Below are 25,351 nucleotides of genomic sequence, written 5' to 3' on the forward strand. Positions count from 1 at the left end.
GGTGCCCCCTCAACCTTCGGCGGGGTCCCCTCTCCCGCGCCACCCAGTCCGGGCTGGCCCCTTCTCCTCCCGGGCGCCCCCGCCTCCGGCCGCTGCATCGGAGCCGGGCGGACCCGGCAGAGAGGCCAGGGTTTTGGCCGAGCGCAGAAGCACTCCGCTTCCCGCCGCCTATCCCTCGCGGGCAGAGCTCAAGGGGGTCCCCTCCCCCGGGCAGGAGTGAGGAGGAGCTCCAAAGGTGATGGAGGACTCTGAGGAGCGTTCGCCCAGGCAGGAAGGGCAGGCTCCCTCGGGGACCTGGGTTCGATTCAGAGAACCCGGGTCCCCGGCCCCCCAGGTGAGGTTGCCTCCGAGAGGGCTGGGTCGGAGAAAGCCGGTCTACACTGCACTCGCTCTGCCCCAGAACAGCGCGGCGGAAAGGCCCAGGGGCTTGCGGGAGGAGGGAGCCGGGCGCGCGGGTGGAGGCAGCCGCCCCCTGCCGCCCAAGGCCGGGCTCCCCCGCGCGGCTGCCGCCGCAGCAGGTGGGGGCCCGGCGGGCCGGGGGCGGGGCCCGGCTCGGGGCGGAGCCGCGGCGGAGAGCTCCAGGCGGCGAGGACCCGGGCCGGGGCCAGAGAGGCAGCCGGAGCCGGAGCCGCGCGTCGGGCTGTCCCGGCGCCCGCGGGAGCTCGCCGCGCGCCGGGGCTGGGACCCGCCGAGCAGAGCGCGCCGGCGCCGCGGCCGCAGACAAAGGCGCCGCTCGCTCCCGGGCCGCTGCGCTCTCGGGCTCTGCCTTGGGTAAGTGGCTCCCCCCTGCGCCTGCTTTCTTCTCCCGGCTGCCTGCTCCTCTCGGAGTTCCACGGGCTCCCGAGGAGCCGGAGAGAAAGGAAGAAATGACACTTCCCCGCTCTCTCTGCAGCCCTCATTACACCTTTAAAAAAAATTCCTGAACAAAAACCCTAGCCGATTTCACACTCGCGAGTTTCCGAGCGGTGGGACGTCTCCCGTGGGATCGGCGCGGCCGCCCTCTGTAACCCCTTGCTCCGCGGACTGAGCGCGCGGGTGTAGACCCTGGATCGGCAGTTTGGACGTGAAAATGGACGGCTGGGCTCCCCCGGGGCGGAGGGGCGGGGGCTGTAGGGGAGGAGGTCGTGGGGACCGGTTGCCGCGAGGGGACCCCCATCTCCAAAGACTGCTCGGCGCGTTCTGGGGCGCCGAGGGGCGGTTCGCACTGCAAGTTCAGATTTGGGTCTCGGCTATGGGGTCTGCCCCAGTCCCCTCGCACCCTCCTTTCCAGCCTTCTCCCTGTCTTGTTCAGGGTTAATATAGCGCCCCCTACGCCCCACCCCACCGAGGCGCCCACTCTGCCCCTTCGCGGCCCCAGGGCGGGGGCTCCGGACGCCTGGGAGGAAGGAAGCCCAGCCGCGTTCCCGGCTGGGGGAACCCCAAACGCGTATCTGCGGCGGGAGGACGGGCGGCTGCCGGCTGAGAAAGAGGTTTGACATCACAGCGTGGTCCCCGGCCGGCTCCCCCAGCCTCTTCCTGGGCTGCCCTCCGTCAGAAAAGGAATCCCGGCTGCCTTTTATTTTGCTTTTGTTCTGCCAGCAACTCTCCGGGATCCGGGGAGAAGCCGGGGTGGGCCGATACCCCCGGGAGGGGGACCTTGGCGGAGGCTCCAGGTGCAAGCCCAAAGTGACAATTGGAGGCGGCAGCTGTCTCCCACCCCCGAGTGGGGAAGAGATCCCGATCACTAATCAATGCTCGGGAGCAGGCAGTGGGTCGGCCGCCCGCCTAAGAGTGGGCTGTCCGCCGCGGCCGCGCGCCGTCACGCGCCGCTCTCGCACTCTCGGAAACGCTTCCTCGAGACGCGCATCGCCATTCACGGATCTGTGTCTGGGACTTCATTAACGTCACCTCTGCCCGGGTTCGCTGAGGAGCGAGCGTCTGCTTCTATTCAATTTAATAGCCGTTTATAGGGGCCTACTGTGTGCAAGGCAGCAGCCCTACGATTATCCTAAAAGGTACTTAATGGAGCACCTACTGTGTGCAAAGCAGGTGTGTTACGAACTTTTCAGTTTAGCGGAGTTTATTGAGTACTTGCTGTATTCATGGTACCGATGCTCTGACCGTATCTTAATAGATATTGACTGAGCATATACAGCGTACAAGGTCGTTTCTGTTTGTTTCTGAAGGGCTGTTCAGTGTATCTTTGGGGGCGGGGGACACGTGGAGGCAAGAAAACCAAAATATGTCATCGAACCCTTCAATTCCTTTAGTAACCTGCCTGTAACTTTCCCGGACTGCTTGCTGTGTGGTGTAGGAAGAGCTGGTCTGGTACACTCCAGCTTGAGGCGTTTATCAGACGAGAGCAGGGCAGAATAATGAAAAGACTACTCTGGGACCTTTTTCCAACTCACTTTCCTCACTTTAAAAAGGAGGGAGGAGGCAGTTCCCTTTGTGCAAAGCAGGGTGCTAGTTATTGCAGGGAATCAAAGGTTAATAAGGCAAAGCATTGAGACTTAGAGGGGGGAAAGCCTATTGTGGGGACAGAAAGACAGACAAAAGACAATCAAACCGGGAAGCATGTGGGGTGGGGCATGAAGATAGGGCCAGCATGGACCCGCCAGCGGCTGGCTCCAAACCAGCGACCGTGTTGAGAGTGGCTTTAAAATTCTATCTTTGTGGTGGCTGGGGACATAGAGGCAGAATCAAATGGTCTGAGGGTCCTACGTACTAAGAGATGAGATGAGTCTGTTACTCTGATGCAATCCTGAGACACACTGGAATATCCAGATTGGCAAGAAAACCATGGGTCCTCAGCCCCTTGGCATATAGTTGTTGTATATAGGCTGTTATCAGGAAAATGTAGACTAGTAGGTTTGATGTAGTCTAGTAGGAGTTCTTGTGATAAACACATAAACGGACTGCTTGGGCAGCATACGTGAAAAGCTAGGAGCAAATTCTTCCTAGAATTTAATGTCAAAAACAAAATTCTATGCTCATGGCATTGTGACTTTCCTTTTATCAGACAGTGAGAAATTGCTCTGTGTCTAGTATGGTTGTCCTTTTAACTTCAGTTCAGTTCAGTTATGTTGCTCAGTCGTGTCCGACTCTGCGAACCCATGGACTGCAGCATGCCAAGCTTCCCTGCCCATCACCATCTCCCGGAGCTTTCTCAAACTCATGTCCATTGAGTCGGTGATGCCATCCAACTATCTCATCCTCTGTCATCCCCTTCTCCTCCTGCCTTCAGTCTTTCCCAGCATCAAGGTCTTTTCCAGTGAGTCAGTTCTTCGCATCAGGTGGCCTAAGTCTTTTCAACTTGGCCTCCAGCAGTTCCTGGTAACTGCTTTCCCCTAGCTTCTTGGTAGAATGATCTTTTCCTTCCCAAATCATTTCCAATCGCCCTTGAAAAAAAATTAAAAAAAAAAAAACTACAAGTGTATTAATTTTTTGTTATGAACTTGAAATCCCCCTTCAGATCTTTTCTGGAAGTAGCCCCATTATGAAAGATACCTAGGAAAATATAGTAAGTGCTAGCTGAATGACTTGGAGGCCCTGTACTTATAAGAGGAGGGAGGGGAAAAAAGGTCAAAATCAATCTATTTTCAGGGCAAGAATGAGACACAGACATAGAGCACAGACTTGTGGACATGGGAGCAGGGGAAGGAGAGGGTGGGATGAACTGAGAGAGTAGCACTGAAACATATACACTACCATATGTAAAACAGGTAGTGGGAAGTCGCTGTAGAACACTGGGAGCTTGACACGGTGCTCTGTGACAACCTAGAGGGGAGGGGTGGGGTGGGGTGGGGTGGGGTGGGGTGGGGTGGGAGGTTCATGAGGGAGAGGACATATGTATACTTATGACTGATTCGTATTGTCCTATGGCAGAAACCAATGCAACATTGTAAAGCAATTATCCTCTAATTTAAAAAAAAAGTCAAGATCAGGAATTACAGGGAAAATATAAACTGGCCTTGAAAGACAGAATGTGATTTAGATAGGCAAAGAAGATGAACAAAGACCTCCCTTCTAAATTGAGGGAAAGGATGTTAGCCTCAGTGTGATGGAAAACAAACCTTCTTTCGAGCACTCTAGAAATCTGATAGCTCTTCATCTGGAAGAGTTTCGAAGCGCTGCCCGATCTTAGCTCTGTGCCCAGTGCTTTGTGAGGTGTCAGGTGGGGGCTGCACCCAGCACAGCCTGGCATTCACTGTAATTCCCTCGGCTGGTGGCTGGTGAGAACCCTTGTCTCCAGTTCCAGCTACAGGGAGCACTGCATCCCTACCATTCTTTCAAACATTCCTAGGGTTTTTTTCACCTGAGCCGAACTTGATTGTAATCTTCTTCAGAGCCAAGAATGTGACTTGGTCTTTTCTCTGCATCCTTCCCTCCCTGGAGGCTCGGGCATAGTCTACAGGGCAGGTGACTTTTATTCCAGAACCCTGGATTGTCCATTCCTTCCCCCCTGGAGGCTCGGGCGTAGTCTGCAGGGCAGGTGACTTTTATTCCAGAACCCTGGATTGTCCATTCCTTCCCCCTTTCCCTATTTCCTCAGGGCCTGACCTTTCTCCCTCTCTACCACTTTCAGCTCCTTAGAGCCTTTCACTGTATGAAAACTCAGGGCAAAACCAACCTGTCATCAACCCCTTTCTCTTGACTAGGAGTGTAGGTCACTCTTCTCTCTTCCAGGAATCCTTGCACTTTAACCTCATTATGGAACGAAAGGCTTTATCCACCATGAGATTTCAGGCATAGACAGGTGGGTATTGGAGGTACTTGGGGAGGCGAAGTGCCTTTCCTGGTGCTTCTGAAATGCTGCTGCTACCACCTCCTCATGTAGCCAGTCTTGGCAAAGGTCCTTGCGGTCCCACAATCCACAAAAGTCTGGAGCCTTCGTAGCTTGGTGGCCAGCGTGGCGGCCGAGGTCAGAGAACAGCCCTGCGTGTGCTTCACTCGCTCTGTTCTTTGAAGGTTAATCCTTTTCCAGACAGGATTCTTTCTTCCTTCCCTACACGTGCCATTATTCTAAAGCTGGATTCTCAACCCGAACACTCTTGGTGCTGTGAGCTGGGACATTCGTTGTGGGGCCTGTCCTGTGCATTGTAGAATGTTTAGCAGCAGCCTTGGCCTCTACCCACTAGATGCCAGTAGCACCCCACGTCCCCTCCCCAAGTTGTACAATGAAAAGTGTCTCCAGTTATTATCAGATGTCCCCCGGGGAGCAGAATCACCCCCTATTGTGAACAGCTGTTCTGAGGGGTACTGGTTACTCTGTACGGTGCTATGTAACCATTCCCACTTTTCTGGAAGAGGCCTCCTTTATTGTAACTTGGTTTTCAAGATAGGTGACTTGGTAAATATAATGTGTGTATGTGCTAAGTTACTTCAGTCATGTCGGACTCTTTGTGACCCTATGGACTGTAGCCCACCAGGCTCCTCTGCCCGTGGGATTCTCCAGGCAAGAATACTGGAGTTTGTTGCCATGCCCTCCTCCATGGGATCTTCCTGATGCAGGGATCAAACCTGGGTCTCTTATACCCCCTGCATCAGCAGGCCAGTTCTTTAACCATTAGAGCCACCTGGGAGGCCCATGAGTGTGTAATGTACATTGTGGCATTTTCAATGTGAATAATTTCGTAAATCAGAATAAACATCCTTTGCAGGTCACATATCCTAATCTGGTCATCAGTCTTTTCAGACAAAGCAACAACAACCCCCTCCCCACCCCAAACAAAAACACCTCTCAGCTTCTTCCCCTAGCATGTGTTTGATTTATATAGCAGAAATGCAGGTAGTAGAACCACTGTTGGCAACTACAATTGCTCACAGGGTCATCCCAGCCCACTGCTCGGACAGTGGCTGCTGGGTGGTAGTGGAGGTGGGAAGCGGTGGGATAGGATGCTGATGTAAACTGAGGAGTCCTGTTTACGAAAGACAACAACCACGTGTGTGCTCGAGCCCTTCACTGGCCCTGGATGGGGCTCTGAGGTTTCAGTTTCATCCGCTTCAGGTGAAGCTTCCTCTGGGCATCGTTGATGGCAGTGGCTGCAGAAACAGGACCGTAGAGGCTTGCTGCTACTCGTGACTGTCAAGAGCTAAGAGAAGCTTCTCAAAGACTTGACTTCAGGAGAGCACAGGGATCAAAACAGTATGGTTGAGCACAGGGTAGCCAGTACTTCTGTTACTATCTGCCTTCAAAAGTAGAACTTCCACAGCGTTAGCAGCAACCGCATCTTTGTAGGATGGAAGAAGGGGCATGGCTAGTTCAAGTTTAGCAGCAAGATTCTTGAGTTCTGTCTAGTGGATGGAAGTAACTTAATGGACCTTGTAAGTGATATTAGTCTGGTGCCCAAGTTATTGCTTCCCAGCAAAAGTGACTGAAACTCTTTTTTGGGGGTCACTATAATCATATTTGAAAAGTTTACAGAAAGATTTGGATTCAGGCTTATACTTTGGACCACTCCAGCGTGGGGTGAGACTTTTCCTTTCATTGAAACAGGCCAGATAGGAAATACCTTTTGGGGGCAAGGTGGGAAAAAAACTCGAGTACTTAAAAACTTAATAAAACAAACAAATAAAATCCCTCTATATTTCAGGCTTTTCATTCACCTACAGTCTTTTTCCTTAATCTAAAACTGACCTATTTTCAAGGAGGAAGAGAAAGTGTTATGATTTGTATCTAAATGTGCCTGGCTATGCATGAAACTGATCTGCCAATATTGCCATTGTCTACATTTAACAAAAATAAAGACTCTATTAGAAAATTTGATGTAGGAGGGATTCTTTTAAAAATTAGTAGTTTTTCTATTTTTATTTGAAGTGATTCAAGTTTTATAAAACTTTTCAAGAGTCAAGATCAGTTTGGAGATTTGGGGTCAAATTTACACATTATCTAAGAACGTAGACCTGCAAGGGATCTTGGGGGTCAGTGACCAGCTCTGCTTGCACCACTGTGTAAATGGGGAAACTGAGGCTGAGAGAAGTCAGGTGGTTTGCCAAGGTCACACAGAGGTCAGGGCCATGGGTGGGCAAGGAGTCAAGAGTTTGTCCCATTCTCTGGGACACTCAGTACCACTGGGGAAATAACTTGAGTACTTAAAAACTTAATAAAACAAACAAATAAAACCCCTCTATATTTCAGGCTTTCCATCTTTCCAGGTAAATGTTGGTGGAGGAACAGCCAGGAAGGAAAAGTGTTTGATAACTTGTCTAATTTCCATGTCACCTAATCCTGATAGAACTAATCATTGATTCAGACTGATTACATCTGTGCCAAAGGTGTGTGTGTGTTCAGGTCGCACTGAATAAAAACTGAAACAGTTGGATTAGTGGAACGAGATTGTTTTATAAAACTTCCTGTGTACAGCACAGTGACTATAGTTAGCAATGCTGTATTATATGTTCGAAAGTCGCTAATAGAGTAGATCTTTAATGTTCTCATCACAAGAAAAAAATTGTAGCTTTGCATGGTGATGACTTATTGTGGTGAACATTCCTGGTATATATACAAATATTGGATCATTGTTTTACGTCTGAAACTAATACAATGTTACATGTCAGTTACATCTCAATAAAATTTTTGAAAAAAAAATTTAACTTTCTTTAATGTTGTTTTATATTGTCTTTACAGTAAATAGAATGAAACATTTATTTCCCTAAGGATTCATTATGGAAAGTAGCAAGGTGAATGGAAACGATCCTTCTACCGGTGATAGACTGAGCTGATCATATTGTGCTGTGTTTATTTTTAGTGTTTTTTCCTCAGCTCATTTTTAAACACTGTTGAGATGATGCTGTGTCGTGTTGTGGTAAGTTGCTTCTGTTGCGTCCAACTCTGTGAACCGTAGCCCGCCAGGCTCCTCTGTCCATGGGATTCTCCAAGCAGGAATACTGGAATGGGTTGTCATTTCCTCCTCCAGGGAATCTTCCAGACCCAGGGATCCAACCTGCATCTCTTAAGTCTCTTACATTGGCAGGCGAGGTCTTTACCACTAGTGCCACCTGGGAAGCCCATGCATGTAACTTTAATTTTTTATCTTGCTTTTTCTCAGCTAATATTGTAGGTATGAGAAATTGTATAAGCAATTTCCATGTTATTACAAACGCTTTGTAAACATATTTTTAATGACCATGTAATTCAGTACTTTGGAACCCTGTTAACTTATTATAATATTTTGTTATTAGTGGGCATTATTTTCTCCCAATTCTGATCACTGTGTCATGGCAGTGAGTAGTTTTGCACTTATACTTTTCTATAATTTGGGTTGTTTTCTTAGTAAATATTTCCAGATAGTGAAATTAGTCAGCCAGGGGAAAGCACCATGTTAATACCTTGCTTTCCGGAACTGGAAATGATTTCACCACAGCATTGACAACGTAGGGTCTTTTATTTTTTTCAACTATTTATTTAAGGTGAAAAATATGTTGGTTTCATTTGCATTTTGGTTACCAACATGGCTAAACATTTCTCTGTAAGGATTGTTCCTGTTTGTATTTTTTGTTAATTATCTATTTTTCTATTTGGGTTTAGTGCTTTAAAAAACAAAAATGATCTGCTTGTAGAAAACCCATTTTTTAAGAGGAAAACAATAAACCTCTGATTGCATGGATATTTTATGAAGGGTTCCATCTAACCCTAATGTTCCACAGTTGCAATACTTCAAGGGCTGCATTTCAGGCTGAACTCTTTTTGTCATAGTGATGGAGCTGCCTGTTCCATTCTGAAGCAAGCTCAGGTGGACAGGGAGCTCCATCCTCTTGTCCAGCCAACAGGCAGTGAGCACTTATTCAGTGCTTCCCAGGCATTAATTCTCAATCCTTACTTTGTGAAGTGGGTACTGCTTTACTATATCCATTTAGATATGAGGAGAGTGATGCACAGAGAGGTAAAATAACCATGGTCCCATATACCTTTTAAAGGGTTCTGATCACCAATTCCAGCATACATGGGGTTTTCCCTACATGTCTGATGAATTCTCTGTGACACCAGCTGGGTGTCCTGCGGTTCAACTTGATTCTAACACTCTCTACCTGAGATAGCATCAGATCTGACGGGTTATGGGCTCAGTCCCACAAGACTGCCCTCCCGTTCCAGTCTCAAGCCAGGTTGTCACCTGTGTCTCTGACAAAAGTGAAAAGTGCTAGTCACTTAGTCGTGTCCGACTGTTTGCGACACCATGGACTGTAGCCCACCAGGCTCCTCAGTCCATGGAATTCTCCAGGCAAGAATACTGGAGTGGGTTGCCATTTCCTTCTCCAGGGGAATCTTCCCAACCCAGGGATCAAACCCGGGTCTCCCATATTGCAGGCAGACCCGTTACTGTCTGAGCCACCAGGGAAGTTAAATCAGAGGGTCTCATGACTCCCTCCTCGAGTTCAATTAATTTGCTAGCATGGTCGCAGACTTAGGAAAAGCCATTTACTCTCTAGATTACTGGTCTATTATGAAGGGTATTAAAGTATGCAAATCAATACCCAGATGAAGAGATAGCCAGGGTGAGGGCCTGAACGTAGGAGGTTCTGTCCTCGTGGAGTTTGGGGCCCAACATGGTGGCATGTGGAAGCATTCTTGTTCTCCAACCTGGAAGCTCTCCAAACCTTTTGGATTTTTATGGAGGCTTCATTACAAAGGCATTATTGGTCAAATCACTGGCCACTGGCGGTTGATTCAATCTCCAGCTCCTCGCCCCAACCTGGAAATCAGGGGGTGGGACTGAAAGTTCCATCTCTTTTTCCATGGTTGTTCTCCTTAATGACCAGCCCCCATCCCTAGGTACTTTGCAAAACCGCCTCATGAATACAAACCCAGGTGTGCTGGAATGGGGTTTATTATGAATACAGAGACACCCATTTCACCTTTCTGGCTCTGAAGCAATTTCAGAATCTGAGGACAAAGGACAATATTGTAACAAAAGATATTCCCATTGCATATATGGCTCAGGAAATTCCAAGGGTTTGGGGAGCTATGAGCCAGGAACCATTGATATGAAGACCATATATATGGAAAACATATTTTGTTCATCTGAACAGGCAGATACATGTTCCTTATAAATCACAATATTGAATCTATTTATTTTTGGCTGTGCTGGGTCTTTCTTGCTGTGTGTCGACTTTTTCTAGTTGCCATGCATGGACTTCTTATTGCTTCTCTTGTTGAAGAGCACAGGCTGTGGGGCGTGCGGGCTCAATAGCTGTGGTACATGGGCTTAGTTGCCTCATGGCATATGGAATCTTCCTGGACCAGGGATCGAACCTGTGTCCCCTGCATTGGCAGGCAGATTCTAAACCACTGTACCACCAGGGAAGTCCACAACACTACAACTTTCAACCACTGTTGTCCAACCTCTGAGTCTTGCCCAAAGTGACCTGCCTCCATTAGTCTTTGAAGAAGCTAGGCTTAGGAAAATTAGCAACTTTTTCTGAACTCCACTGCCTATTACTGGGAGAACTTTGTGGTGTAAGGTAATTTTGCTACTTTAAACGTCTTCTTAACTTTAATGTCTCTTAGCCTCTCTTCTGCTTCTCCACCCTTTTTATATCTCCTAGCTACATCTGGTGGTTCTTCTGACCTATCTTCTAAGTCTCACCATGTCTCTTCAGCTGGGTCTAATCTGCAGTTAAATCCATCTGTTGCATTCTTAATTTCAGTTACTGAATTTCAGTTCTAGAATTTTTAGCTCTTTTTCAGACCTTTAATGTTACTTTATATAGTCCTGGTTCCTTGTTCTGAAATTTTTAAGCCCAACTTCTATCACCATGAACATAGTTAAGTACTGTATCGTTGTCTTACACTCTGTGTCTGGTAATTTTTCCATCTGGGATGTGTCTGTTTCTTCTGTTTGGTGTTTGTCCTAATTCTCACGTTGGTTCGTATTTATGTCATCGTGTCTCCTCGTGTGCCTTGTTATCTTTGAATGTGTGTTAGATGTGGTTTTGAAAAAAAAATATTTGTATCAATACCATATTTCATCAATTAAATACATTTTTTTCACATTTTAATCTCTGAAATTCAGATGTAATTTACAGTTGATCAGGATGTACGTTTGTAGTTGGTAGTATTTTCCCCTTTTTCATTGGCTCATACCTAAAAAAAATTAGAGCATCATATAATTAGTGGTACTGAAGGTTGATGAAATGAAATAATCTGAGGCTTTGAATGATGATAAACATGACAAGAGTTCTAGAGAGCCTTTTAAATAACCTCTGCAGGCTTTCCGGGTACCAGAAATCCCAGATCAATTTGGGCACTTGAGATTTTCTAGGCCATTCAGATGACTGGGAGTTTACTTTTTGTTTTCTCTTACTTGTAGGGCTTAGTCGTTGAGGTCCCAACCATAGGCGTGAAGTGGCTTATCAGGCTTTAACCTTGCGGATGCCCTGGGTCCCTGACCCTGTGAGGCTGTGAAGGTGATGCTCAGCTTTCCAGCTTTTTCTTCCTGCTTGACAGATTCCCCCCGACTCGGTAAGAGTGGCTTCTAAGACCTAGGGCCACATCACAGGCTCTTATTCCAGATCTGAAGCCTGAGTCCCCCTCTCTCTTGTAAGCTCTTTGATACTTTTGTGTGCTGTGTGCTCAGACGCTCAATCGTGTCCAACTCTTTGTGGCCCATAGACTGTAGCCCGCCAGGCTCCTCAGTCCGTGGTATTCTCCAGGCAAGAATACTAGGGTGGGCTGCCATGTCCTTCTTCAGGGGATCTTTCTGACCCAAGGATCAAATCCCAGTCTCTTACATCCCCTGTATTGGCAGGTGGATTCTTTACCACAGCGCCACCTGGGAAGCTTCTAGGAATAATTAAGCATTTCATCTGGGTTTCTTTGTTGTGGTCACTGGGAGGGTTGAGTCTAATTATGCAGTTTATCACTGTTGGAAGGAGGCAGTAGTGAATCTCATCTATCTTAGAGACTGACAGAAGAGCATGGAATACCAGCTGCTCTTCGCTAGCTCATGGTTAGGGTACTTCCTCCATCCACTCCTGGTATGTCATCCGGTTTGTAAGTGGAAAGTGGAGGTTGGGATGAATACATTTCCACAAACTGGATATAGCTAAACATAGATACACTTCCCTATATAAAAGAGATGAATTCCGCAGGCTTTTCTTAACAAGGTGGGTGACTTGGCAGAGAAAGTGGTTCTAGGAGTTGCTTCTGGACCCCCATCAGTCATCAGTCTCCATCCGGCTTCTTCCTTCTCATTCATACTGTCCTGCAGAGAGATGGGGAGTTAGGACCAAGGACCCCGAGGAGGGAGCAAGACGCTTTGTGTTCCAGCAACTGTTAGGAAGTAAAGCAAAACACTAGACCATATTTGAGCTAGGTGAGGTTTCTTCCCTTCAGCGTGGGCCCCAGCATTTTCATTTGGAGAGCGGAATTTCTCACCCATGGCCGAGGCTATTCCTTGGGGAAGCTGACCTGTTGTGTCCACAAGGCTCAAGGTGGCCTTTCCAGAGGACTCTTCTTAAATCTTATTTTTCAAAAGAAGCTCTGTGTTCCTTTCTGGCTTTTCAAAGGCATATGGTTACTTACGGTTTCTCAAAATCAGCTGCCAATTGTATTTTCCCCCGTCTCAATCCAACTCTCATAGATGTTTTCCCAGCAGCTTTCATGAAGCCAGAGAAATTTGCCATGAGAAAAATGTCTGTATTGAGTTTGAAAAGGTTGGGCGAAGGGGCACAGAATGGCAGGAAGCCCTCCCTCCCACCAGACCAGAGCCTCCATTGGCTTTTTTGAAGGGGGAGGGCTCTTGTGTTTATTTTGGGCTCTTATTTTTTTTTTCTCCCTGAAAACCTTACAACTGTCATCTCAGAAAATTGCTTCTGCCCAGGGGACTGCAGGTCAGGAGAGTAGTCATTAGGTGTAGTGATGAAAGGTATGTTATCAGGGATCTGTCTTTCTAGAAAGGCTTGTCTGCAGGGGGGAGGAGTAGGGTATCCCCACCACCTGTTTGGAGACCACCTCTTATCTTTTGTGTATTCCATGATGATTTATTCAGCTTATTTGGATTTTCACTTATTTTTACAATATTTCACACATAGGAAAGATTACATATAACTATTGTAACATATTGCATATAACTATGCATATTGCTAGAGATGGAAATCCTCCAATTAGCTTTTAATAACTGTCCTTAGGGACTTCCCTAGTGATCCAGTGGCTCAGACTCTGCACTCCCAATGCAGGGGGCTTGGGTTGGATCCCTGGTTAGGGAACGAGCTCCCACATGTTGCAACTAAGAGTTTGCATGCTGCAACTAAGACCCAGAGCAGCCAAACAGATAAACTGATAAATACACAAATATTTTTTAAAAGATAATTAAAAGCATAACTGTCCTTAAGCACCAAGTCTGTCATTCCACTCTTAAGTAATTCTAGATTGTAACTGATCCCTTTGGAAGAAATGATAAATGACTTAATTAATTTTGAAGAAGCAAATTTTCTATTCTCCCAGAAAACGTGCCCCCCATGATTATTTTTGGAGGCAGAACTACTAGAAAACCCCACCAACCATAAGAACTTATGAACCAAGACGTCTGAAAACTTTTCAGCCTGAAAGGAAGTGAATTAATTCCTCCAGCATGATTCATTTTAGGTACAAGACAGCTTCCTTTATTTACCAGTAACTTAGACTCTTAAGCTGATTTTTCTAAAGAGGTATGATTATTTTGACATCAAGGCCATATTCTATATTTCTAACATCAGATTTTCCATTTATTTGAAGCTGAGGTTTTTCCCAGCCATTTTGAGACTGTTTTTTCTGCTAATAAGAGATAATATGCTGTGATTTCAATAACATGTGTCAGAACCACAGGGAGTTCAGACAGAGTCAGCTGAGCAAATTTCTGTACTTGTCATAGAGAACTGGATACTGCCTTCAGAATGTGCCTGTGATAGTATGCGTGCGTGCTAAGTCGCTTCAGTCGTGTCCGACTCTTTGTGACCCTATGGACTGTAGCCTGCCAGTCTCCTCTGTCCGTGGGATTCTCCAGGCAAGAACACTGGAGTGGGTTGCCCTGCCCTTCTCCAGGGGATCTTCCTGACATAGGGATCGAACTCACATCTCTTATGTCTCCAGCATTGGCAGGTGGATTCTTTACCACTAGCGCCACCTGGGAAGCCCCGGTAGTGATAGTACCTTTTATCAAACTTTTTACCAAATAGTCAGAACTTTTTAGAAGACTCAGAACAATAAAGTGTGATAGCTCTTTCAACAGAAATAAAAGGGACAGAGAAATTCAGAAATCTGCAATGATTTTATTGGTAAGAAGAGAATAAGGAAGATGATTGCAATAACCACTTAGAAGAGGAGATGAGAAGCATGTAACAATGGAGAACCACAGTGACTGTTTTGAGCTTTCCGGAAAGAAGGAGCGAAAATGAAAAATGTCTTGACCAGTTACTCTAATAACCCACCCATCTGCTATGTAACAAAGCCAGTGAAATACGAGCCATCAAATGGACAGGGAGAACTGTAGGGTCTACAGAGTAAAGAGAGAGAGAGAATTTTCTTTTTCTACACTGTGAGAATTTGTCTAGTAAATAGTTCTGGGCATGTCATAGCTTAAAATAACTGTAAAAATTTTCCTATACTTTACCGTTTTCTTGAGCTGAGTGGAAATTAAAGACAAATAAAAGGCTTAGATCCTTAACTAATTTTGTTAGGTCTCTAGATGAAGGACAATAAGGAGTAGGAGTCCAGCAGGAAAATGCTCATAGTTTAATATTTTAGTTAAAAGCTTGATGTCTTGTTTCTAAATTTTTGTGCATGCTTTCATTCTTCAGGAGTCATTCACTGAATTTGTTAATCCTGAAAACCCCCTTTTTATGAGAAGTCTTTGAACCTGAAATGCATTTAAAGAACAAGAGGAGGTTAAAAAAATCCTTTGACTTCTCTCTCTGATTTATTCAGAAACAGATCCCCAGAACCAAAGATCGACGTATAGGTCCTTTAGCAGCTGAATTTTATTTCACCAACAAACAAAACTGTTTTGCTCTGTACTCCTGAGTTGAGGATTTAGCAACTAAACCACCACTGCCACCACAATATATTAAATAACCTTCTCATCTTCTCTTCCACCTTTCCTATTGGTAAGAAATAATAAGAGCATTATTATTTAATTATCACAACTAGAAGCTATGTCAGATTTCAGTAATCTAAAACTATATTGCCTTAAACTGAGATTATTTGAAATAAGATCTTTCCTGTCCAGTAATGGATACCTAGAAAAGGAGGTGGATAGCTATAGACGCAGGGAGCAGAATCAGGAACGTATACATACATAGTTGTGATTATGGGCTAATCATAAGCTTTGTTTCTGGAAGGACACGTGAGACAATGTGAGTAGTGGCAAAGTAAGAACTAACTGGTTACACAGGTGTTGTTTGGTTGCTCAGTCATGTCCGACTGTTTGCAACCCCATGGACTGAAGCACGCCAGGCTTCCCTGTCCTTCACTATCTCCCGGAGCTTGCTCAAACTTATGTCCATTGAGTAGGTGATGCCATCCAACCATCTCATCCTCTGTCGTCCCCTTCTCCTCCTGCCTTCAATCTTTCCCAGCATCAGAGTCTTTTCTAGTGAGTCGGCTCTTTGCATCACGTGGCCAAAGCATTGAACTTCAGCTTCAGCATCAGTCCTTCCCATGAATATTCAGGACTGACTTCCTTTAGGATGGACTGGTTGGATCTCCTTGCGGTCCAAGGGACTCTCAAGAGTCTTCTCCAACACCACACTTCAAAAGCATAAATTCTTTGGTGCTCAGCAAGGTGACAGTATACAGCCTTGACATACTTCTTTCCCAATTTAGAGTCAGCCCATTGTTCCATGTCCAGTTCTAACTGTTGCTTCTTGACCTGCATACAGGTTTCACAGGAAGCAGGTAAGATGGTCAGTATTCCCATCTCTTGAAGAATTTTCCACAGTTTGTTGTGATCCACACAGTCAAAGGCTTGAGCGTAGCCAGTGAAGCAGAAGTAGAGGTGAGGGAAGGAATTTTTAAATTTTATACTTTTCCATACTATTTAATTTTTAGCATGAACCTATATTTTTATTTAACAAGTAAATATGGGGGAAAATTAAGAAAGTAGAAAAAAGAAAAGAAGCCACTGTGTATGAGATCCTGCAGCTCTGAATTTAACCTCTGGATTCCTTTCTCAGTGGAAATTCTGGCTTTTATGAGTCATCAGACCCAAATCTATATCGACTCAGTTATGTCATCCTCCATGGTTTTGTGTAACTTATCTTATGGAGTATTTTTTCAGTCCCTCTCATGCCTGTGTTTCCTTGAGCCTCACAGTGGCACTGTCCAGTATTTTGGACTGGCATTATATGATTCCCATTCTACAGGTGAAAAGACTAAAGCTTAAGAAAGATAGGTGACTTATCAGAGGTGACATGTTCACTACCGGCGAAGCTCAGAACTAGAAGTCAAGTTCAGTGTTCCTTTAACCCTGTAGAAAGAACTTGGCCATTTATTTTGAACATTAAAAAAATAGTCCAAGCCGTCTCCTCTCTGGTTTCATGCCATGGCATCTATTTCACTCTGTCTTATATCATGGTTAGATGTGTGATTGTTTTCCTCATTAATTTTTATCACCCTAGGCTGTCTCTCTTCTTTCTCTAGCCTTTCTGTGTCTGGTCCATTTCATGCATATATTAGTTCTTAATCTTTGTTTTATGGAATTGGATACTCAAGGTACTTTCTCCTACATAATAATCCATTTTTAGGAAAACAAAATAGTAAAAGCCATTTCCACAAGACTAGTATCATTGTCCATAAGAGAATTCAAGCCACATAATGTTTGAGCTGGAAGAAAACATCTTTGTGAGTATTTATTTTCTTGTTTTAGAAATGAGGAACCTGAAGATCAAATAAGTGGCTCAAGATCACACAGGGAGTGAGAGGTGACTTGGTATCAGAGGACGGTTCTCTTTCAGCCCAGCCCAGCTCCTGCTGCAGCAGTCATTACGGACACTCACTCTTCTGGTCATCAGGCATTTAGATGAATGGTCAATGCTGGCAAAAGATAGGTCATGCTTAAAGCAGTAACCGTGAAGTGGTAACCTCAAAAAAAAAAAAAAGGGAAATGTTGAGCCGATTTTTCCATGTTTTAGTGAATGATTTTGCAGTTTACTTCCTTTTAAAGCAAACTTGGCATATACATGCCAGCATTTCCACAAAAGGATTGGGAGTAGGAATCTTTTAGATGATAGGTAATCCCACCTTGAGCATTTGCAATAGAGTCAAATCACCCTCGCTTATGGGCACATCTAGGTGCATAGCATCAAAGTTGTGAACGAGGAATTAATAGTGTTTTCTATCTTACTTGTTGGCTTTTTAAAATGCGAGCCATTCCTGGCTTGGTGAATAAGCCACCTGTTCTCCTCTTAAATGAGGAGTGACGAGTCCTTCAGTTCCTAAATTCACCGCTGGGTACCTGAGTGCTCAAAAGTGATTCCCAGTTTTCAGATGTGCTGAGAAGGGAGCTGGAAAGACTTTTTTTTTTTCTCTTTTGTCTGAAGCTATGCAGAGGAGAAACAGAAGGATAAATTCCAAATAGGGCGACAGTGTCAAAAGGACTGGAGGAGCCCTGGGCGTCAGATTCACTAACGAGACAGAATGCCATTTTATGAAATACGTTCTTTTTTGTGCCACCTCCTATTGGATTCATACAGTCCTCAAAGGCACCAGCTCCAGTAGGCATAGTTGTAAAAGACATCAGGGGAACAGACATCTTTAAAAATTCAATTCAGTTCAACAAATATTTATGGTGGGTGCTGTAGGAGAGTTACAGTAAAAATAGCAGAAGACCGGTCCAGCTTTTCTGGAGATTGGAGTCTGTGGTGTGCTCTCCAAATTTGTCTGCATGTTGGAATCATCTAGGGATCCTCAAAAATCACTGAGGTCTGTGTCCAGTCCACCACCCCCGATTGAGCTTGTGATCCAGCTGGTTTGGGATATGACCTATGGTTTGGAATAGTTGAAAAGAATTCTTAAAGTGCAGTCAAATTTGGGAATTAGTGGTCTGTGGAGTGGGTCTCAGCCTTGACTGACTATATTAGAACCACCTGGACTATATATGTATGTCTGTACATATGTGTGTGTGTGTATGTATGCATATATATATGTATGCATGTGTATATAACCATAAGCATATGCACACACGTGTATACAAATGCATGTGTGTATAAGCATGTTTATGCATGTACATGTACCCACATGCATAATATACATACAGGGCTTCCCTGGTGGCTCAGATGGTAAAGAATCTGCCTACAAAGCAGGAGACCCAGGTTTGATCCCTGGGCCGGGAAGATCCCCTGGAGACGGGAATGGCTACCCACTCCTGTATTCCTGCCTGGAGAATCCCAGGGACAGAGGAGCCTGGTGGGCTACAGCCAATGGGGTTGCAAACAGTTGAACACAACTGGGTGACTAGCACTTTGTTAGCCTTTCTACATACATGCCCAGGCTCCAGCTCTTGAGATTCTGATTTACATGGTTTGGGTTGGAGTCCAGACATCCAGATTGTTTAAAACCATGGTTCACCAAATTGCTGACGCCTGGTTCTGACTCCAGACACTCTGGTTTAATTGGCTTGGGGTCTTGTCTTGGCATCAGAATCTTTTCAACCCCCCTCCCCCTGCCATGTGATTCTAATATTCAGTCAAGGTTGCAATCTACTGGGTTAGTGAGCAAGACCTGGCTACTTTGTGAATAGTAGGTTCTCAAGACAAATGGTTCATTCTGAAATGAAAACTAGATAGAAGAATTTGTAAGAAAAATCGGTGCTGAAAAATTGTACATTCCTTGTTCTTCGGGCCTTTCTGCAGGCCTGAATATGTGATGTAGTTAGTGATTTGGGGGGAGAGTGGGGTGTCAAAAACCTCATCAATTCAGCTCACAACCATAGCCTTTGTTGTGGCTGCCAGTGAAACTTCCAGCTGAAACTGACAGCCAAGATCTTCCTAATTGCTCTATTCCATTATATCTGCTTGTGACGGGCGGGGCGATTTGCCTGCCACACTCCTGATGTGTCCCACGTTGTGTTTAAAGAAAAACGACTAGAAACTGGCTTCTGTGAGATCTCGGTGCTCCAGCCCTGGATTCAGCCTGAGGTGAACTCTGTCCCGGGCAGCCAGCCTCGGCAAGGGCCCTCCCGGCCCACCCTGCCCGGGGTGAGGGAGAGCTCCCTGGGGCTCGGAGCACAGAGTTGCCTGGTTTCCTTTGTTCCCTAGGTGATTCTTGGTTAGTCCAGGGGGTACTGGGAGGGGAAGTATTTCCGCATCTGGCCCCAGTGAACGCAGCTGCTTTCAGCAGTGGAGAGGCTCCACCATCCTGGAAAGGGGGAAACTGCCAGGCAGGGAGTTCACCGCAGCTGTTTACAGGGCAAAATCTGAACGCTCCCTCCTGTTGGTCTTTGAAGGTTCTAGGGCACTGATGCTGAAACTCGAGTGGATCAGAATCCCCTGGAGCTGTGTTAAACTACAGATCACTGGGGCAGCCCCCAGATTTTCTGGTTCGGTCGGACAGGCTTGGGGCCGAGAACTTGCATGTGTGATACAGGAGGAAGGACCCAGATGGCACCTGTGTGGTTTAGCAAAAGGACATTACTTGATTGCTGCAAATTTACTAATGGTCACAAGATCAACTGAAATGATCTCCAACTATGAGATTGATAGGTTAATTGATTTTTTAAAATTATGACTATGTGCTAGCTGCTGTGCAAGCCTTGTTGCTACAAGGAAGAGGAAGATGTGGCTCCTCACTGAGCAGCTCGTCTTGGGGGGTGGGTGATGCAGCAGTAAAGGGACAAGCACAGTACTGACTGCTTAGTGGAGGGAGTGCCTGGGCATCATTGAGACATACATGGGCAGGAGGAGTGTGGCTCAGGGTTGGCTTCCAGGAGTAGGTGATTCTGGGGTGGGATCCTGGGGGATGACTAGGGGTCTGCCAGGTGAAGAAGGTGGGGCAGTGTTCCAGGGGCAGCGTGAGCAAAGATGAGCGGGAAGATGAGCAGGCCTGGCGTAGGGAGCCCTACGTGGTTTAGGGTGATTGATGGGGAGACAGAGCTTAGTCTGGACAAGCAGGCAGGGGCCGGATCCCAGGGGTGCCTGTCTTCCACATGGAAGAGTCTGGGCTGATCCAAAAGCCAGGACGGTCATTGAGGGGTTTTAAGTAGGTGAGTAACACCATCAGCTTCCCCTGAGAGTTGGAAAACGGGCCGCAGGTAGCAAGCGCCTGCAGAAGGCACGGGAGACTATCATGGGAGTCCCCCTGGGAAGTATTGAGGCCACAGGAGACGTGACCTTTATATCACCTGTCCTTGCATCACCCTCTGCCTCTGCTCAGTATTTCAGACACTCAAAGTCATTTCCAGTGGGTATATTGGCTGACTTCTTGAGTGTCTGTTGTGTGTGCTTTTAGAGTGGAACCAGGCAATCAGTCTTGTGCTTCCTCTATAGACATGCTGTGTTTCAAGGAAAATTAAGTTAAAATGAACATCAAGGGCAACCCTGGAACAGGTGAGCCCCACGTGAAGGGCCTGTGTGGAAGGGATTGGACATTTCCAACTGTTTAGTCTGGATGAGGTCGGGGAGGGATGGTCTCTTCGTATTGTCTGTCAGGTGTGTGTCTGAGTTTTTCCTTTTTGGTTCTAACTAGGAGTCACTCTTCCCTCTCTTGCTCCTACCTTGAGAACAGATTCCAAATCCGAGTCTTAGTCCAGCCACCTGCGGGCAGCTGTCTTCCCCCACCTCCCCGCCCTTTGATTTGGGGACTTACCCAGGGCAGTCTCCTAAATTCCTAGAACCCTGGAGATGGCTTGAGTGCTGGGCATCATGGAGGAACAGGGATGTTCAAAGCAGATAAGACCCATGCATGCCCACCGCAGTAGTTAAGGAATTGTTCATGAAGGAAATCTCAAAGAGGGCTGCAGTGAGCTAGTGCTTGGGTAGAGAGCAAGTTCTCATCTGTCCCTGACCCATCTTAAAAAAAAAAAAAATCAACACTGGTGGATTCTGCTTGTGGTCCTTCATACTTCATCTGGTAATGAAAATTTGATTTGTGGTTTCCTCTCATAGGGCTCTTCAACTCAGCATAATTGATCCATCTCCAACAAGTGGCTCTTGAGGAAATCAATTCCTACAGGTCTTGTCAGGACCCAGAGAGCCTTCCAGGGATGTTGGAGGCTCCTTCTCGAGGAAATCAATTCCTACAGGTCTTGTCAGGACCCAGAGAGCCTTCCAGGGATGTTGGAGGCTCCTTCTCCTCTTTGACCCCTTCCTCCTACAGGTTGTGGGGTTTCACCATCGGCTGAGCGAAGGGCTCTCTCAGAAGCTGTGAGTGGGCTGTGGCTGGGGGAGGCAGGGACCCCTTAAGCAGACTGGTGACCCGCGTCAGTGAGCAGTCTGTGCTCCGAGGTAATGGCATCAAGATTTACAGGTCATCGATGCCAAGGTGGCTTTGCTGCTTCACACCAACACGGTAGATGTGAGACATGACTGCAGAATGAATTGCAGGCAGCCTGCCTCAGATTGCGTGAGTAAGAGCAGAAAGGACTGGCGTGACCCTGGGGTGGTGTTTGCTTTGGTCACTGGATGCTGTCCAAAGAGGCACAACCTGAATGCCTCAGTGAGGGCTGCCCCAGGCTTTTTGCTTGTGACATGTCCAACTGGGGTTCTCTTGCTAGAGGGCTGCTAAAAAGGTTTGCTGAATGTCCAAGTGGATTTTCCTTGACTTTTGGCTAGTTAAGGCAGAGCTGCTTTTATCCTGATTCCATCTGCTGTTTGTCTTTGAAGGAAACTCACCATATAGTGGGTGCCATCTTGGAAGTCTGTACTTACGCCGTTTGAAGGGGCTGTGCTTTCTCTCTCTGTTTCATGGTGTTTACTGTCGGCCCTGCTCAATGGACCTCAGTGCGTGCTAAGTCGATTCAGTCATGTCTGACTCTTTGCCACCCTATGGCCCATAGCCCTCCAGGCTCCTCTGTCCATGGGATTCTCCAGGCGAGAATACTAGAGTGGGTTGCCATGTGCTTCTCCAAGGGATTTTCCTGGCTCAAGGATTGAACCCACATCTCTTATGTCTCCTGCATTGGCAGGCAGGTTCTTTACCACTAGTGCCACCTGGGAAACCCCAGTGGACCAGCACTGGAATACAAATTGTTTAATTCTCTAATGACATTGAATGTGCTAGTCAGATGCTTAATAAATCTTCAAGTCAGGAACTTAAACATATTACTGAACTTCTTTCCTATCACCCTCTTGCTTTCCATCACACAGCAGCTGTTGTCTAACTGTATGCTTGATCTAGGTGCCTGAGTTCCTTTTGGCTCCGAGTCGCAAAGAGTCGGACACGACTGAACGACTTCACTTCACTTCACTTCACAACTTGTTATCGAAACGCGTGTGCTTTTATTCTGCTCATGGGGCCTTTTGCCTTATACTGGCCCAGTAGGAATGCTTGATGCATTTATTCCTCCTTCACTCTGTGAGTAATAAGGGTCATAGTTTGCATATTCACTCTGGGTCTTCTCAATGTGCCAAGATGCACTAGTGTTTTTACTTAAAAAGTGAGGAAACAGGATGTATTAATTATCTGTTGCTGTTCAACAAATGATTCCACAATTCGAAAGCTGAAAATGGCAAGCATTTATTATCTTATGGTTGTTATGGGTCCGGAATTTGGAAGTGGCTTGGCTGAGTGCGTCTAGTTTAGGGTCTCTGGTGAAGTTGTAGTCAAGATGTTGGCTGGGGTCACAGACATCTGAAGACTTGCCCTGGGTGGGAGAAGGAGGAGTCAAGTTCACGTGTGGCTGTTGGCTAGAGGCCTCAGTTCCTCCCTTTGAACGTACTTTAAACCACATGAAGTAGGGCTACTGGGTCTGACCAAAGGGATGAGCAGAGATGACTGAGTCCATTCTCTGCTAAGAGCTCACTTCTTCAGGTGGGTGACTTGGAGCCTGTTCTAGAGAACTCCCGTGAGCTGTTGAGGGTGAAAAGTGGTTTGGGTACCCAGTTACAGAATTTAGAGTTACTCTGACAACAAGTTATTGACGAGGAGACATATCAGTACAGTCACTGCAGGCAAGTGCTTCTGTATATTCCTGGGAATATGAAGCTCAGTTTTCATTTAAGTCTTTACTTTTGGGGTGGGATTGCCACCTGGTGGTGACACCCTTAAATTGCAGGGTTTTTTGAGACATGCACCCTGGTGGCTCAGATGGTAAAGAATCTGACTGCCCTACAGGAGACCCAGGTTCTATCTCTGGGTTGGGAAGATCCCCTGGAGAAGGGAATGGCTACCCACTGCAGTATTCTTGCCTGGAGAATTCAATGTACAGAGGAGCCTGGTGGGCTAGTCCATGGGGTCGCAAAGAGTCAAACCCAACTGAGTGACTGACACTTTCATTTTATATCTTTTAAAATATTTTCAATTTGAAAAGATAGTTATGAAATGACAGCTGGGAGAAAATTCGCATCATACCTTTCAAAGCTCATTTAACAAACTCTACCTCACTTGGTTACAACAAAAATTCTGTAGAGTAAATAGAACAGGTGTTATCATCTCTACGTTATAGAAGGGAAACAGGCAGTAGAGACTGAAACATTGCCCCAGACTCGGAGTAAGTCAGTAGAGCAAGAGTAAGGGCTGGAACTTAGACCTCCAAATCTACACCAGCAGAGCTGGTGGCAGATGCTTCTGAAGAGGGTTTATTAAGTAAAGTGGGAAGAAGGGGCACATGAAAGACATTTCAGTTCCCAAGACTGCTGCTGAATACAAGATTTCAGCTGTTTGCTTCACAGAAGGGTTTGCAGTTCTCTGTCTACATGGCTGATGATGTCTTTTATGTCAGTATTGCTCAGTGTTCTTTTTTTGTGGTAGAATGAAGAGACCTTGCTGTTTCTGTTCTACTGCAATCCTAACAAACCTACCCTGTAGGCTTCCCTGGTGGTGCAGTGGTAAAGACTCTGCTGGCTAATGCAGGAGATGCAAGAGATGAAGTTTTGATCCCTGGGTAGGGAAGATCCCCTGGAGAAGGAATGGCAACCCACTGCAGTATTCTTGCCTGGAAAATTCCATGGGCAAAGGAGCCTGGTGGGGTATAGTCCATGGGGTCGCAAAGAACTGGACACGACTGAGCACACAGCACAACAAACCCACCCCAAAACTTGATGTCTTCACACAAGAGTGACTTATTGTTATTTCTCATGATTGTGTGATTTGGGCAGCGCTTGGCTGGGTGATGATTCTGCTTCATGTGGCATCGAATGGGACGAGTACGTTTAGCTGCTCTCAGCTGCTGACTGGGTTGGGTTGGGCCAGAAGGTCCAAGAAGGCTTCCCTCACGTGCCTCACACCTTGTGATCTTCCGTTGGGATCCCTCTCCATGTCTGGCTTAGGCTTCCTCACAACATGGTTGTCTCAGGGTAGCCGGACTTCTTACGGAGAAGCTGGCTCCTGAGGGAGCGAGCAGCAGTTGACGGTTCTCTTGAGACCCAGGCTCCAGAGTCCCAGAGTGAGCATCATTTCCATCACCCTCTGCTGGTCAGAGTTAGTCACAAGGCAAAGCCAGACTCACAGGGAGGAGAAATGGACTCCACTTCTTGGTGTACAGGGTGGCATGCACCACAATGATGGGAGGAGATGCTGGTGGCCAAATTAGGCCTCTGTCTACCACAATAACATTCATGTGTCCACTTGCTAAGGAAAACTCACCATCTGTAGGCACAAAGAAAAACTGTCTGTTAAATCCACCAGGTGTGCATAAGGCATTTGTGAAAATTCAGGAATGACAAATTCAGCCCAATGTGAAGGTAAGGTGAAGGAACAGCCCTAGGACACGGGTCCTCTCTCTGTCTGGCAGACAAGGCTTTCAGAGGGGCTCCTTTCTGGGACTGCAGGTGGCTCCAGGCATCATGGCCTTGGTCTTAAAGATTACTTTATGTTTCAATGCTATTCTCTCAAATCATCCCACCCTCGCCTTCTCCCACAGAGTCCAAAAGTCTGTTCTAGCACTGAAACATGTACATTACCATATGTGAAATAGATCGCCAGTCCAGGTTTGATGCATGAGACAGAGTGCTCAGGGCTGGTGCAGTGGGATGACCATGAGGGATGGGATGGGGAGGGAGGTGGGAGGGGAGTTCACAATGGGGAACACATGTACACCCATGGCTGATTCATGTCAATGTATGGCAAAAACCACTACAATATTGTAAAGTAATTAGCCTCCAATTAAAATAAATTAATTTAAAAAAATAATAGAAAAAAAAGATTATGCGTCTAACTCAAACTCAGTTCAGATAGATATTTATGAATAGAGGAAAAAGCTTGAAAATATGGCCTTAAAAGTTGGCTTGTTAGATGGTAGGAAAA

At 46.3% G+C, this 25,351-nt stretch overlaps 1 protein-coding gene across 2 annotated transcripts in view; it reads left to right on the plus strand.

The window, feature by feature from the left end:
* The first annotated feature begins 554 nt into the window (after positions 1–554).
* Positions 555–25,351, plus strand: part of MAPK4 (mitogen-activated protein kinase 4) — a 157,207-nt gene continuing 132,410 nt past the window's right edge. The window contains exon 1 of one of the 2 annotated variants that reach the window (XM_081562116.1): positions 555–771. The gene's annotated coding sequence lies outside the window, so the exon portion shown is untranslated. The remainder of the gene's footprint in view (positions 772–25,351) is intronic. The other variant, XM_081562117.1, reaches the window with a different exon arrangement.

This window comes from Giraffa tippelskirchi, chromosome 14 (genome assembly GCF_054371585.1).
Source record: "Giraffa tippelskirchi isolate mGirTip1 chromosome 14, T2T-mGirTip1v1.2.pri, whole genome shotgun sequence".
Taxonomy (NCBI): Eukaryota; Metazoa; Chordata; class Mammalia; order Artiodactyla; family Giraffidae; genus Giraffa; species Giraffa tippelskirchi.